General features: G+C 43.6%; 1 pseudogene; it reads right to left on the reverse strand.

Annotated features, from left to right (window-relative positions):
• Positions 1-14,399: 14,399 nt before the first annotated feature.
• LOC124623559 lies at positions 14,400-14,517 on the reverse strand (annotated as a pseudogene).
• Positions 14,518-14,845: the final 328 nt, after the last annotated feature.

Here is a 14,845-nt window from a genome sequence, read left to right on the forward strand (position 1 = left end):
TTCATGTACAGTAACTATATCTGTCGTCAGTAGACCTCCTGGTCACGAACGGCAACTGCTTAGTAAATGTTAATGCGTTGTCAAACTGAACGTAATACTAAAAACTATGTAACTATATAGCTTTAACTGCCAATCTTGGCAGTTAGAGTAGTAGGAAAAGAAACAGAAAAGCTATATAGTCACATAGTTTTTAGTATTACGTTCAGTTTGACAACGCATTAACATTTACTAAGCAGTTCATAAAAAGTGATGATCTCAATAAAAACCGAAAGCTCACAAACTCAATTGTTAGGAAGTCTTTTCTGAAGTTAATGTGATTTAAAACACTTAAGCCTTCACTTATATGAATCACTTAAGAAAACTGTTCAGCAAATAACCTCTCATCAAGACAACTTTAGGCAAAATATCTATCAATTATTTAAACAATTTTGACAGTAGCAGTGAATTCAAAAAATGCTTACAATATTAGAAAAAGGAAACCCTGTCACATAACCCAATCGTCAAAAATCTTATCCGAAGAAAGAATTAATGTCTCTGAGGAAAATATACCTCTGTTAAGACAGGATGGCAAGTGCTGCTTCATTGGAGAGGATGAAATTGAACACCAGACAACACCTGTTTTTGTTGTGGTATTCATTCCTGAAACTGGTTTGATGCAGCACTCCATGCTACCCAATCCTGCGCAAGTTTATTCATCTCCCAGTACGTATTGCAACCTACATCCTTCTGAATCTGTTTAGTGTATTCATCTCTTGGTCTACCTCTACGATTTTTACCCTCCACGCTGCCCTCCAATGCTAATTTTGTGATCCCTTGATGCCTCAGAACATGTCCTACCAACCGGTCCCTTCTTCTCGTCAAGTTGTGCCACAAACTCCTCTTCTCCCCAATTCTATTCAATACCTCCTCATTAGTTATGTGATCTACCCATCTAATATTCAGCATCCTTCTGTAGCACCACATTCCGAAAGCTTCTATTCTCTTCCTGTCCAAACTATTTATCGTCCATGTTTCACTTCCATACATGGCTACCCTCCATACAAATACTTTCAGAAACGACTTCCTGACACTTAAATCTATACTTGATGTTAACAAATTTCTCTTCTTCATAAATGCTTTCCTTGCCATTGCCAGTCTACATTTTATATCTTCTCTACTTCGACCATCATCAGTTATTTTGCTCCCCAAATAGCAAAATTCCTTTACCACTTTAAGTGTCTCATTTCCTAATCTAATTCCCTCAGCATCACCTGACTTAATTCGACTACATTCCGTTATCCTCGTTTTGCTTTTGTTGATGTTCATCTTATATCCGCCTTTAAAGACACTGTCCATTCCGTTCAACTGCTCTTCTAAGTCCTTTGCTGCCTCTGACAGAATTACAATGTCATCGGAGAACCTCAAAGTTTTTATTTCTTCTCCATGGATTTTAATACCTACTCCGAATTTTTCTTCTGTTTCCTTTACTCATTGCTCAATATACAGATTGAATAACATCGGGGAGAGGCTACAACCTTGTCTCACTCCTTTCCCAACCACTGCTTCCCTTTCATGTCTCTCGACTCTTATAACTGCCATCTGGTTTCTGTACAAATTGTAAATAGCCTTTCGCTCCCTGTATTTTACCCCTGCCACCTTTAGAATTTGGAAGAGAGTATTCCAGTCAACATTGTCAAAAGCTTCCTCTAAGTCTACAAATGCTAGAAACATAGGTTTGCCTTTCCTTAATCTTTCTTCTAAGATAAGTCGTAAGGTCAGTATTGCCTCACGTGTTCCAATATTTCTACGGAATCCAAACTGATCTTCCCCGATGTCGGCTTCTACCAGTTTTTCCATTCGTCTGTAAAGAATTCGTGTTAGTATTTTGCAGCTGTGACTTATTAAACTGATAGTTCGGTAATTTTCACATCTGTCAACACCTGCGTTCTTTGGAATTGGAATTATTATATTCTTCTTGAAGTCTGAGGGTACTTCGCCTGTCTCATACATCTTCCTCACCAGATAGTAGAGAATTGTCAGGACTGGATCTCCCAAGGCCGTCAGTAGTTCTAATGGAATGTTGTCTACTCCCGGGGCCTTGTTTCGGCTCAGGTCTTTCAGTGCTCTGTCAAACTCTTCACGCAGTATTGTATCTCCCATTTCATCTTCATCTACATCCTCTTCCATTTCCATAATATTGTCCTCGAGTACATCGCTCTTGTATAGACCCTCTGTATACTCCTTCCACCTTTCTGCTTTCCCTTCTTTGGTTAGAACTGGGTTTCCATCTGAGCTCTTCATATTCATACAAGTGGTTCTCTTTTCTCCAAAGATCTCTTTAATTTTCCTGTAGGCAGTATCTATCTTACCCCTAGTGAGATAAGCCTCTACATCCTTACATTTGTCCGCTAGCCATCCCTGCTTAGCCATTTTGCACTTCCTGTCGATCTCATTTTTGAGACGTTTGTATTCCTTTTTGCCTGTTTCATTTACTGCATTTTTATATTTTCTCCTTTCATCAATTAAATTCAATATTTCTTCTGTTACCGAAGGATTTCTACTAGCCCTCGTCTTTTTACCAACCTGATCCTCTGCTGCCTTCACTACTTCATCCCTCCGAGCTACCCATTCTTCTTCTAGTGTACTTCTTTCCCCCACTGCTGTCAATTGTTCCCTTATGCTCTCCCTGAAACTCTGTACAACCTCTAGTTTAGTCAGTTTGTCTAGGCCCCATCTCCTTAAATTCCCACCTTTTTGCAGCTTCTTCAACACCTACACGTAGCTATAATTACCACAGGAAACTCTTAATCATATGGTTCTCTTCTGCATGTTATTACGGAAACATATGGAACGAGGCTGCTTAGAGACTGTTGTAGCAACCATAAGGAAAGTTTCCAACCGATTTCTCATACACAAACAGCAGTTGACCGGCGTTGCCTGGTTAAACGTTGTTGTGAAGCCTCTTGTAAGGAGGAGAAATGCGTACCATCATGTTTCCGACTTTGATAAAGATCGGATTGTAGCCTATCACGATTGCGGTTTATCGTATTGCGACATTGCTGCACGCGTTGGTCGAGATCCAATGACTGGTAGCACAATATGGAATTGGTTGGTTCAGGAGGGTAACACGGAACGCCGTGCTGGATCCCAACGACGTCGTATCACTAACAGTCGAGATGACAGGCATGTTATCCGCATGGCTGTAACGGATCGTGCAGCCACGTCTCGATCCCTGAGTCAACAGATGGGGACGTTAGCAAGAAAACAACCATCTGCACGAACAGTTCGACGACGTTTGCAGCAGCATGGACTATCAGCTCGGAGACCATGGCTGCGGTTACCCTTGACGCACCATCACAGACAGGAGCGCCTGCGATGGTGTACTCAACGACGAACCTGGGTGCACGAATGGCAAAACGTAATTTTTTCGGATGAATCCAGTTTCTGTTTACAGCATCATGATGGTCGCATCCGTGTTTGGCGACATCGCGGTGAACGCACATTGCAAGCGTGTATTCGTCATCGCCATACTGGCGTATCAGCCGTCGTGATGGTATGGGGTGCCATTGGTTACACGTCTCGGTCACCTCTTGTTCGCATTGACGGCACTTTGAACAGTGGACGTTACATTTCAGATGTGTTACGACCCGTGGCTCTACCCTTCATTCGATCCATGCGAAACCCTACATTTCAGCAGGATAATGCACGAACGCATGTTGCAGGTCCTGTACGGGTCTTTCTGGATACAGAAAATGTTCGACTGCTGCCCTGGCCAGCACATTCTGTAGATATCTCACCAACTCAAAACGTCTGGTCAATGGTGGCCGAGCAACTGGCTCGTCACAATACGCCACTCAGTACTCTTTATGAACTGTAGTATCGTGTTGAAGCTGCGTGGGCAGCTGTACCTGTACACGCCATCCAAACTCTGTTTAACTCAATGCTCAGGCATATCAAGGCCGTTATTACAGCCAGATGGTGTTGTTCTGGGTACTGATTTCTGAGGATCCATGCACCGAAATTGCGTGAAAATGTAATCACATGTCAGTTCTACTATAATATATTTGTCGAATGAATACCCGTTTATCATCTGCATTTCTTCTTGGTGTAGAAATTTTAATGGCCAGTAGTGTATCAATACGTTGAACTACTCCTTCACAGAACGCTAAAACGTACTTTCGTATACACTGCGGAGCACAGTTGAAAGATCGCTTTTTCTAATGCCCCATCATTGTCTCCCATTGCAAGGAAGAAATATCAGATTTGACTCAAACTTGCCTACGGCATTCTTCTGCAAAAGCATAACTTGCGACGTCACCCTCGGCCTCGGCGACGCTTGAAACAGCAAGGCGTCGACAAACGCTAAATAAAGATAATAGCTCAGATGCTCATGTCAGCTGAAAGGAGGATCAGTGATGTAGCATTGGCATCAATTTTCCCAATACTAAAAACTGCCGCCGTGGACATGTCACACGATGGCAATAACGTTACACCCGCTCGTAGCCCTATTTCGCCCCCTTAGTTTGACGTCTGCGGTGGAGGTCAAAACCGTGACGCCCAGCGTTGATATCGTTCGCGTTCCTTCTGAGTCGTCGCGGAAAACATTTCAGACCCATCGCAACTCACAGTCGACACGTAAAGGCCTCATGGGGTGGCGTAAATGGTATCAATAAAACCACCCCTTTCCTTTGGGCTCTGATTCCCTCACATTTCGCCGTCGAAAACGACAATTCGCTGTGCGACAACCAGCTGGACGATGTTCTTGCAATCTTTGAAACTGCTGACATCCCTCGCGTGATTCAACCCTTCTGTAAGGACATCGTGGACCTGCAACCCCAATGAACGTGATGAAAATTGCTCGGAGTGCGGCTTGACGGCAACGATTTCTCTGATGTACTTGTTGGAAACAGAGGGGACCGTTAGAAAACATTCAGAGAAATTAGAAAGTCATCCACAGCAGCTAAATGTGCTTCTACTTCTCCACAGCTACTTCGGGCCCTCCTGTTGCGTGTTGACGGTAGTGTGCGACGTTTAAATAGGAAAGCGCCCCTCTGAGACTCTAAGTAACACCCTCGGTGCCACCAGCATACCTACATTGAGCATTTTGAAAACGTACATCTACAGAGAAAACCTGTGACGAATTCATAGATGGATGCAAGCAGGGAATCCCTAGACACTCTTCCGACTCTCCACGACCGCTGGCAGGAGCTAGAGCAATAGAGTTCCTTGCCTACAGGCACGTAGGACTTGCCGCGCGGGATAAGCCGAGCGGTCTAACGCGCTGCAGTCATGGACTGTGCGGCTGATCCCGGCGGAGTTTCGAGTCCTCACTCGGGCATGGGTGCGTGTGTTTGTTCCTTAGGATAATTTAGATTAAGTAGTGTGTAAGCTTAGGGACTGATGACCTTAGCAGTTATGTCCCATAAGATTTCACACACATTTTTTTGAACGTAGGATTTCGTCATGGTAGAGATACATTTTCAGTGTGCTCAACAAAGATGCGTGGGTGGCACTGAGGGACGTAGCCGAACTGCGCGGTCTGAGAGGGACCCTTCGCCGTTTTACTCCCACATGTGTCAGTGTCGCAGACCTCTGTAACATGCCACAGCGGGGCGCGTAAAGGAAGGGCTATTTTTTTTTTTTTTTTTTTTTTTTTTTGTCGTGTGACTAGGACCTCCCCTCGGATATACCGTTCGCCGGGTGCAAGTCTTTCGATTTGACGCCACTTCCGCGACTTTCGCGTCGAAATGGAAGGGCTGAAAAAACATAAACAGCCTTTGCTGCTTCGGATCGCGTTCACATTTCGTCGAATAACTACGAACGGTCCCAGCTGGTTCTAGCATCTACATAACTGCAAGAATTTCTGCCACGCTACGCTCAAAAGTAGTGCGATCCCGTCCAGTGGGGTCGCAGGCCCACGATGTCCTTAGAGAAACGCGGAATCACCCGTGTGGGGACTGGGGTGCCAGTAATGAGAAAAGGTATCAAGAACGTCCACCTGTTGCTCATCGCACTGCGGATAGTGGTTTCCGCCTTGAAATGTAAGGCTCTGAGCACTATGGGACTTAACAGCTATGGTCATCAGTCCCCTAGAACTTAGAACTACTTAAACCTAACTAACCTAAGGACATCTCACACATCCATGCCCGAGGCAGGACTGGAACCGGCGACCGTGGCGGTCTCGTGGTTCCAGACTGAAGCGCCTAGAACCGCTCGGCCACTTCGGCCGGCGAAATTTAAGGGAGCCGAAGCCCAACAAATATGTGTAGTTTTATTGACGAACCTTTACATCAACCCCTGAGGCCTTTTCCTGTCGATTCTGAGCGGCGGTGTGTCTGAAATGCCTTTCGCCGCCAACTGTTAGAAAACCGCTCCTATTGAACGCTAGGTGTCGCGGTTCTGATCTCCATCGCAGAGGCTTCACAAAAAGAGGTGAAATGTGGGCTATAGTGGCTGTGACTACCTTCCTATCGTGTGATACGTGCACAGTAGCATTAGGAAGCGCTGTGATGAAATTTGTTGCAAATGTGACATCATTAATCCACCGTACAGCTCACATACAACTGCTGAGCCTTTAGAGTTTTTCCCTCATGTGTCGACACCTTGCTGTTTGGAGCGCCGCCGAGCCCAAAGATGACGTCGAAGGGCGCCAGGCTTTTGCATCATTGCATGGATAGATCATAGTCATCTTTGAGCCAAATTTGAAACTTGTACGTCGGAATGGGATATCATCACAGAGTTCCGAAAAAGTGATCATTTAATCGTATTGCGCAATGTACTTATCATGTCAGTAAATAACACTTGTCATCAGCTAACTCGTACAGATATCCGGCTGTATCAAATTTTGGTGACAGGTAATATAGTGATGGCACACAGTGATCAGCCAGAACATTACGACCACCTGCCTAATACCGGTATGTCCACCTGTGGCACTGATAACAACGGCGACGTGTCGAGGCATGGAAGCAATGAGGTCTCGTCACATTGCTGGGGGGAGTTGGCACCACTGTGGAATGGTTTCGCTCATACCTGACGTCTGGTCAGGAATGCGTCATGTGCGGCGCCACAAAGTCACAACGGCGACACGTGGTATCAGGCGCCCCACAGTGTACTGTACTATTTTCACTGTACATTTTGTCCTGCTGCAAATACCACATGTTCGTCAATGACTTCAAGTTGTATCTAACAAGGGGAGGCCGCCAATTGTGAAATTCAGATTCGAATCATACTGTGCATAATAAAAGCTCATGGCAAGAGGTGTAATGTGGCAAAGCACCAAGATGCACTTCTCAGCCGTTGTCAAGAAAATCGACAGTTAAAAGAAACCATTGCGGTGAAATACTCTCTACGATTATTAATTTTCTGCAGCGTCTTGGCGCACCGGTAAACAAACATACACACACACATATATATATATATTCATCGTCCACCACCAATTGTCTTCTCCGATTTTTGCCGATATGATACGATACGCGCGGTATGCATCAAACCTGACGAACGATAGAACAATTTTTCAGAATGTCAATCACATGTGTTTCCCAACAGATAATTTAAAAAACAATTGTTCTTGTAAAAACGCATCGTTTATCAGATGTCCTCGATGTCGTGCTGTTTTCTGCTTTCCATGTTTCTATGATAACTATCACTCTGGTTCGTGCGATACTCCAGCTACTTCTGGTCACTAATTGTTAATTATGTGCGATTGTATACCGAACTTTTCAATAAATTGTATCCACTTGAATATTATTTGTGATATTGTGTTTTATTTCAAGTTTTATTTTTCCAAGACAAACGACTTTCAGCAACTTATTATATGCATAATTGTTGCAGCTGATTGCCGGGAATTTTATATATATATATATATATATATATATATATATATATATATATATATATATATATATATTTGAATTACAAAAAAAAAACAAATAATTTAAAACAAGTTGCATGTCGCGAGATTCGATCCGGCGACCTTCGGAATACGAACCCGAGCGCTTACTGCTGCGCCACGACGCTGTAGAAAATTATTAATCGCAGAGAGTATTTAACCGCAACGGTTTCTTTTAACTGTCGATTTTCTCGACAACGGTTGAGAAGTGCATCTTGGTGCTTTGCCACATTACACCTCTGGCCATGAGCTTTTATTATGCGTAGTATGAATCGAATCTGAATTTCACAATTGGCGACCTCCCCTTGTAAGTGAAAAACAAACTCTAAGAAAGTTATCGAGAATCTCAATACCGACCTAGATGTACTATCAGAATGGGCTCAGGATAGAGCGTTGAAGCTCAACTCTCCCAAATCCAAAGCAGTACTGGTTGGTCATCCTAGGCTTATCGGGAATTTTTACCATCTTTAACCCTAAATGGGACAAATATCAACTCCTCTTCTTCAGCAAAACGTTTAGAAGGAATATCAGATGAAAATCTAAATTAGACTGACCAAGTAACTGCATTGTGCAAGAAGGCATCAGCACCTTTGAACGCCACACAAAAATATAAAAAGCTCATCTCATTTTAACTGAAAATGAAACTTTATAAACACTTAAATTTCCAATTAGTAAGGCCTTTGTCTGGAGAGATCACGACTCCTGGAACTGATTGTAAATGCCTGTGTTTGTTACTTCCGTGATGTTATACTCTTTTATCACATTTAATCGTAATATGCACTGCTATCCTGGCAGCGTACAGACAAGTGTAAAGATTTCCATGGACTCTGTCTCCTGTACTGCCTTATTAACAATGTACATCGACAACATATGTCTCCTCGATCTTAATGCTCTTGCCGGAACAACATGGCAGAAACATCGTTACCATCAGAACAGAATCCTTTCTGTCCCTCTCCATCATTTAGCCACTTTCTCCAATTTCTTCTCCGTAGCGGGAATCCGACTATGGAGTAACCTTCCTCATTATGTTAGAGAACTGAATAACATCTCCAGCTTCAGACAATAGTAAATGACGTATCTACTGAAGCAGAAATAATGATTACCATTGTCCTCGTGTACAATCGTTACCCGTGTAAATCTTTCTTTCCAACCAGACCTTTCTCATTTCCTAGTGTTCTTAATTAGTGGAGTCTCCTAGTCTCCTTAAATTTCCTGCCCCCTGAACTCCCTTATCACAAAACATAGATTTGGTGTATCTACTCATGTAAAACGTTTTCATATCTGGCAGTATCATTATTATTATTATTCAAATGGTTCAAATGGCTCTGAGCATTATGGGACGTAACTGCTGAGGTTATGAGTCCCCTAGAACTTAGAACTACTTAAATCTAACGAACCTAAGGACATCACACATATCCATGCCCGAGGCAGGATTCGAACCTCCGACCGTAGCTGTCGCGAGGTTCCAGGCTGTAGCGCCTAGAAACGCTCGGACACCCCGGCCGGCTATAATAATAATTATTATTATCATTATTAGTGGCAGTAGCAGCAGTGGTACAAGTGCTGCCAGTATTCATGTTGTCACTATAGCCACTGAAATCATTTTAATACTACGAGGGCGACTCTTTTATTAAGGTCGGATTGGTTGTGAAGCGGCAACCGTAATGCAAATCCGATGAAGCTTCATGTGTCAGCTGTGTCTCTAGTGTGCTTCCCGATAGCATCACGTAGCACTTGCCAGATTCTAAACGCAGAATGAGAACGTAAAGATGCTTGGAAAATAGTGTCTCCCTCTAAGTATGAGTGCATGCTGACTGATTTCTCCTGACGTCATGTAACCCACACAACTTAACTGTCGTGCATTTTCTTCATCGTGACAATTCTCCTGTGCACTGCAAGGGCAATGAAAACGCTCCCGCAGCGTTTCCTATGGGAAGAGTTTCGTCAACAACCATAGAGCCAGGACTTGGCATCCTCTGCGGTTAATCTCTGCTGACATGAGCCAATGGCCATCAAGACATTTTGGCACAGGCATAGAGACTGTAGAGCAGCGCAGAAAATTGGTGTAAAAATACTGTGTCGAAGGTATTGGAAAGCTGGTATAATGATACGGCAAATATCTAAGTGGTTGTGATATAACCCTTCCACTAGTATTGTAATTTAGTATGGTTCTACCTAAATATCAGAAAACCCTCTTACTAAATTTTGTTTATTTTCCAAATAAAGTACACATTGGGAGGATAGTCCTGTCAATAGGGAAAGCTGATCGACAGAGTTACGTTTTTTACGGGATTTGACCGTGTGCTGTGTCTAATTGATAAATAAATCAGACTATTCATTTCTTTTCCTAAGACCTTACCAAAATGTTTCATAGAAACGCAGTATGAATAATATTACATTGAATCTAGGGCAACTCAGTTCCTTTTGTGGTTTAAAACATGTACTAATGGTCGCCAGCCTATCTGGGCAATGAAACAGGGAAGTACTGGAAAAGCAGAAATACGAATTTTGCCTACATTCTTGCTACTTCCTTCTTCAAATAGATATTACACTACGTAAACAGTGTTGGACTACACCCTTATATATTACGTTTTTGAAAGAGATAAAGTCCAGTAGATAACTTCAAGGGAGCTACAAAAAATTGGCCAGGGGGGACCTTTAGAAAAACACTTTCCATAATTCACAAACTAAAACACTAAAACACTTAGATACTAAAGAACACACTTTTTATACTGAACATTTCACTTCAAGAAAACGTCTTTCTTACTGGAATTTACTTTCAAAAGCTAACTCTGTATAGACATTTAACAGATTCTAGTAAATAGGCTTTCCTCTGATTGAATTTCACGCAAGCAAACTTTTACTATTACATTTTGCAATAGTTAAGAAAGTTTTTTATTTGTTTGGGCACAATAAACACTTTAAATGGTGCCCCTTTATATTACCTTGCCAGTTCAAAAGTCTGTAAAACAGGATACTAGGATTAATCAAACGCCAGGAAGGAACCCTATATAGGTGTATGATTAGGTTGAAATAACAGGGTGAACCAGTTTCTTTAAAGTTCAAGAATGATTGTTAAAACACGGTTTAAATTAATGGTTCACGCTGTACAAAAGTAAAAATACAAAAGAACTTATATGGTGGCCGTAAGCTTGGGTGTGGCGAACAGTTACAACGGCTACACTATCCACAGTACGGCCTGCAAGTATCTTGCCGTGTGGGCTCTATTTCTCTTCTTGGCGTCGTTCAATTTTACATACAGTAGCCCAAAAACTGGCAGCTATGCAGTAAGCCGTTTGCAGTCTCTATCGGAGGAATTTTGTGCGAATTTGCAGGCAAAGCTTGTCCTGCTCCTCTGCGTTGTTGCCTCAATCACTGCTGCCCACAGACTGTGTGACTTACTTCCCGCGCTTGCTTTAGGCAGCGAACCAGTTCAGCTCTTGCACTCCCCAGAGCCACTTCCGTTTTAAACAAAAGCACGCTGGCTTTTACATAACACCTATTTCTTACATTCTTCATAAGCGTGACTATTTCTTAAATTGTCAAATTTACATCAACATGAACAATTTATACACACAAATATTTTGAAATAGAAAATTTCATCAGAAAATTATTTAACGTAATAAATAATTTACATAGTATTTTACACACATTACTCACATACAACGCAAAGAACTTAAAACTCCAGTATAGCACACTTTACTTTACATCTACAGAAAATGTAGTACCAATATGCGAAAATTTTAAGGGCAAAGGAAAAATTATAAAAAATGTAGATGAAATATAAACAGATACTATAACAGAGAGACAACGTATATAAGTATATGGAAGGTGAAGCTGACTGCTGGAAACAGAAAAAAAAACTTTAATTTTAACTGTAGTTAATGATCGGACCTTAATAATCGAATAGCCATTGAACTTGCCGTATTAAGGCTGTTGTGTCATAGGTAACAAAATGCAAATCAGGTGCTGTATATGTGAAACCCTTGTCTTTTGTTTAAAACGAATGTGGCCCTGGGGAGTGGAAAAGGAGACCAGGGCGAACTGGCGCGCTACCTAAAGCAGGCGCGGGAAGTAAGCCACAGAGTCTGTAGGCAGCAGTGACTGAACCAGCGACATAGAGGAACAGGAGAAACTATGCCTGAAAAATCGCTCAAAATTGCTCGGATTGATACTGCAAACGGCTTAAGGCATAGATGCGAGTTTTTGGGCTACTGTATGTAAAAATCAACGACGCCAAGAAGAGAAACGTAGCCCACACGGCACGATACTAGCGAAACGTCATAACTGTTCGCCACACCCAAGCCTACGGCCACCATATAACTGTTTTTGTACTTTTACTTTTGTACGGCGTGAACCGTTAATTTAAACTATGTTTTAATGCTCATTCTTGAACTTTAAAGAAACTGGTTCCCCCAGTTTTTTCATCCTAATCATACACCTATATAGGGTTCCTTCCTGGTGGTTAATTAATCTGAGTATCCTGTTTTAGTGGCCGAGCGGTTCTAGGCGCTACAGTCTGGAACCGCGTGACCGCTACGGTCGCAGGTTCGAATCCTGCCTCTGGCACGGATGTGTGTGATGTCCTTAGGTTAGTTAGGTTTCAGTAGTTCTAAGTTCTAGGGGACTTATGACGTCAGCAGTTGAGTCCCATAGTGCTCAGAGCCATTTGAACCATTTGAACCATTTGATATTAAGGGGCACCATTTAAAGTGTTTTTTGTGTCTAAACAATGAAAAATTTTTCTTAACTCTTGCAAAGTGTAATAGTAAAAATGGCTAATTACCCTAATCAGATCAGGTGAAATGAATAGATAAGTAAATAAAAATAAAGTGGCAAGTACCGTCAGCCATGCACTTCACAGTAGTTTGTAGAGAATGGATAGAGATGTAGATTTAGTGGAAGATGTGTCTAGCTAGATGTAAGTACGGCGTCATGGGCCGCCCTTGCCCTGGGTAAATATCTAATTAGCGTGGGAGGCAATAAATTAGAGCGGCCCGGTGGTGTTTGCTGTGCCCACACAGAGACGCTGCGGCTGTACCCGCCGATGGGCGTGGCGTGCCGGCAGGTGGCGGCGCCGTACGAGGTGCCGGGGGCGGCGGCGGGGGCGGCGGCGCGCCTGCGGCCGGGCGACTGCGTGTGCGTGTCGGTGGCGCAGCTGCAGAGGGACGCCGCACACTTCCCGCAGCCGCTCGCCTTCCGGCCGGAGCGCTTCTTGAGCGGGCGGCAGCAGGCGCCGGAGCACCAGTCCGGAGGCGGCGGCGGCGACGGCTGCTACCTGGCGCTCGGCTGGGGCGCCAGGCCTTGCGTGGGTGAGTGCCGGCCGCCGCTAAGCGAGCTCTGTAGCGGTTCCCCAGTTCCCGTCGCTCCGAGTCCCATAGGGCTCCGTTTTGAGTCCAAAACTATCATTTTACGATTCTTGTATCAATCTTTTCATAGACTTCAATTTTTTCATCGTCTTCCTCTACGTAGAGCTAACATTATATCTCTGAATAAAAATCACGTCCAACATCTTCTATAATCTATTTTGCATGTACATGCCTGGGGTTGTGAAGCAGCTGAATGGGTTGGAAATAAATAAATCGCCAGGTCCTGATGGGATTCCAATTCGGTTTTCTGGGAGTACTCTACTGCATTGGCTCCTTACTTAGCTTGCATTTATCGCGAATCTCTTGCCCAACGTAAAGTCCAGAGCGACGGGAAAAAAGCGCAGGTGACGCCTGTATATAAGAAGGGTAGAAGGACGGATCCTCAAAATTACAGACCAATATCCTTAACATCGGTTTGCTGGAGGATTCTCGAACATATTCTCAGTTCGAATATAATGAATTTCCTTGAGACAGAGAAGTTGCTGTCCATGCATCAGCACGGCTTTAGAAAGCATCGCTCCTGCGAAACTCAACTCGACCCTTTTTCACATGATATCTGGCGAACCATGGATGAAGGATATGAGACGGATTCCATATTCCTTGACTTCCGGAAAGCGTTTGACTCGGTGCCCCAGTGCAGACTCCTAACTAAGGTACGAGCATATGGAATTGGTTCCCAAGTATGTGAGTGGCTCGAAGACTTCTTAAGTAATAGAACCGAGTACGTTGTCCTCGATAGTGAGTGTTCATCGGAGGTGCCCCAGGAAAGTGTGGTAGGCCGGCTGTTGTTTTCTATCTACATAAATGATCTTTTGGATAGGGTGGGTAGCAATGTGCGGCTGTTTGCTGATGATGCTGTGGTGTAAGGGAAGGTGTCGTCGTTGAGTGACTGTAGGAGGATACAAGATCACTTGGACAAGATTTGTGATTGGTGTAAAGAACGGCCGCTAACTCTAAATGTAGCACTCCGCCGTCAGGCCACATGTGGCCCATCGGGACCATCCGACTGCCGTGTCATCCTCAGCTGAGGATGAGATTAGGAGGGACTTGTGGTCAGCACACCGCTCTCCCAGTCGTTATGATGGTTTTCTTTGACCGGAGCCGCTACTATTCGGTCGAGTAGCTCCTCAATTGGATCACGAGGCTGAGTGCACTCCGAAAAATGGCAACAGCGCATGACGGCCCGGGTGGTCACCCATCCAAGTGTCGTCCACGCCCGACAGCGCTTAACTTCGGTGATCTGACGGGAACCGGTGTATCCACTGCGGCAAGGCCGTTGCCAACGCTAAATATAGATAAATATAAATTAATTCAGATGAAGAGGAAAAAGAATCCTGTAATGTTTGAATACTCAATTAGTAGTGTAGCACTTGACACAGTCACGTCGATTAAATATTTGGATGTAACACTGCAGAGCGATATGAAGTGGGACAAGCATGTAATGGCAGTTGTGGGGTAGGCGGAAAGTCGTCTTCGGTTCATTGGTAGAATTTTGGGAAGATGTGGGTCATCTGCAAAGGAGACCGCTTATAAAAACACTAATACGACCTATTCTTGAGTACTGCTCGAGCGTTTGGGATCCCTATCAGGTCGGATTGAGGGAGGACAT

The sequence above is a fragment of the Schistocerca americana genome, chromosome 7, assembly GCF_021461395.2.
Source record: "Schistocerca americana isolate TAMUIC-IGC-003095 chromosome 7, iqSchAmer2.1, whole genome shotgun sequence".
Classification (NCBI taxonomy): domain Eukaryota; kingdom Metazoa; phylum Arthropoda; class Insecta; order Orthoptera; family Acrididae; genus Schistocerca; species Schistocerca americana.